The 2,523-nt window shown below is 33.2% G+C and overlaps 1 protein-coding gene across 2 annotated transcripts in view; it reads right to left on the reverse strand.

Moving 5' to 3' along the window:
• The window catches only part of SPATA17 (spermatogenesis associated 17), a 228,536-nt gene that overhangs the window by 78,147 nt on the left and 147,866 nt on the right, over positions 1-2,523 (reverse strand). The window lies entirely within an intron of this gene.

The raw sequence follows: 2,523 nt of genomic DNA on the forward strand, positions 1-2,523 counted from the left end.
AAAAAACGTTCAGACAAGTTCAAGTGATTATACTAAAAATGTTTGAAATTAGGCAGAATTTCCCCTACTTACAAGTTTTCATATAAGAATCAGTTAACTTGCAGTTATAAAAGTTGCTTTGTTTTCTAATTTTAAAAAGCACATTTCTTATAATTTAAAAAGAATTCGCTCCCTTTTTGAGTAAGCAAAAATACTAGGAAAGATTCTTGGGCACAGCTTTCAAACAGATAGAAATAGGATGGCAAGTTTTTTGTTTTTTTTTTAATTAAAATAAAGTTTTTAGGTGAATGCCAAATCTTACATTTGGTGGCCTCCCTCCAGATAAGGAAGAGCCATATTTTAAAGCATTTTAAGTGTTTTTATATAAAATTCTAAATTCTATTGCTTAATAATTGTTCTGTTGCATCCAATTTTAGAAGCATCAGAAATATGAATAATTTCACTGGATAATGAAGGAAATTATCTTCACAGATGCATGGAAAGTGGTCATTTACCCCCTTAAAATAACCTTAAATAATTTTATTTAGTCACAAATAAAATATTTGTGATTTCTCATTTAATGGGACAAATATATAGCAAAGTCCTTAAGCTGCAATGGTACGAAGTGGTTTATAGCATATTGCACCTTTAAATTAGCAGTTACTTACAGTAGTTACTACAAGCTACTGGTTGTCTAGTTAGTATCATATGAAACACACTACAAAACAGAAGCAGCTCAAGATTGTGCTGTGCAATCAATTACATTTTGTTTTTGCTATGATTGTTGTGCAGAAGTGATATAAAATGGACAAAGATTTCTAATCATATCCCTTATCCTTAAAGATCTCTTCTTTAAATAGGTTATCACTAACAAGACACAGCTGGAGTTACTGCAAGCACTGAGGGAAGACTGTGGGGCTAATAAAAAGAAATGATTCACGCCTCATTTATGTTCACTTATGTTTTACATTAATAGAAACCAATAATAGGAACCAGTTACCATAAAAGTCATGGACCGTAAATAACACAAATGGCAAATAAGTATCATCTAGTACTTTTCACAGCTGGACAGGAGGATTGCTATATTTGAAAGTAGTTAATGGATTTTTATTGGAACTTTAGTTTTTAAAGATACAGTAACATGATGACAAGTTCACAATTAAGAACTCAAATAGGGTATTGTTTAGATTTTTAATCCTCCACTTGACAAATGTGTGATTTGAACAATATTTGGTTGTGCTGTGATTTGAACAATATTTGGTTGTGATTTGAACAATATTTGGTTGTGCTCTCAGGGGCAAATTACTTTTCTAGACCCTTACTCTTCAAATGTTGAGATGGAATAATAACTATCTCACAAAATTGCTCTTGAGATAATGCAAGACAATATAAGTAACAGCATTGTACTTAGAACATATTAATAATAAATACACTAAAATTGTAATCCTAGCTTAATTATTATTATTTTACTACTCCTAGTTTTGAGAGAAGCTTGAAAAGATTTTGAACAATGGTAGCATCTAATACATAAGCAAAAAGCCAAGGCTATGACTTTGAAGGAACTGGTGTTCACAAGCGGCAAAGTCTTCTTGGTGGTCAAATCCTGCCTTCTGATCTTTGTTGATGTATCGATACAATACATACCCATTTTTAGGCCTACTCCACTACTTGTTCTCGAACTTGCTCTTGCCAACAAGATTAGGAAATGAAAGAGGAGAAATTTTACTTAAGCAGCAAAATTTAGAATAAAAATAGACCCACTCTTCTTTTCTCATTCATTAGAATCTTCAGGACCACAATCCTTGATAATGTCCATCTTTCTATGTGTTTCGGTGCCTGGTCCATACATTTATATCTTAGACAATGAATACCTTGCCTTTGAGCTGAATAGAATACATTCCTGGTTAGCAAACTTGACAGCTGCTGTCAAGGTTCTCTTGTGCCAAGGCTTCTACTGACCTGTGTTTTTGTTGACAGGCTCTTTTAGACCTCAAGGGATCACTTGTACGAATCATACCTGGAGTGAGATGGCACCCCAAATTTCAGACAAAACTTCAAACGTCAGCTCCTCTCATTGTACTCATTTTCAAATACTCATTCCTAGAGTGTGTAGACCATTCAGGATTCAACCTGAACCTGCAAGTCTTCTTGGACTCTTAGCTCTAACTCTCCAATATTTGAGAATGTGAGTCCAATTATAAGTCAATAAAGTCTTCTATATTTTTTAATAACCCACATTACTTTATAGTCATCTTATATTTATAAATTTTTCTCAAAGCTTAAATAATATTGGAAAAAAATTAACTTATTATTGTCTCACACATCACCACATAAGTACAGACAGACTGTCAGAGTGTAAATATTATTATTTGGACTGTAGCATATATCATCTCACGTGTCCCTAGTCACGCATGTACATTTTTATTATAGGTAAGTACAGGAAATTGTTGGCTTAAAGCTCAACATTCAGAAAACGAAGATCATGGCATCCAGTCCCATCACTTCATGGGAAATAGATGGGGAAACAGTGGAAACAGTGTCAGA

Source organism: Bison bison, unplaced genomic scaffold (assembly GCF_000754665.1).
Source record: "Bison bison bison isolate TAMUID 2011002044 unplaced genomic scaffold, Bison_UMD1.0 scf7180017864325, whole genome shotgun sequence".
Lineage (NCBI taxonomy): Eukaryota > Metazoa > Chordata > Mammalia > Artiodactyla > Bovidae > Bison > Bison bison.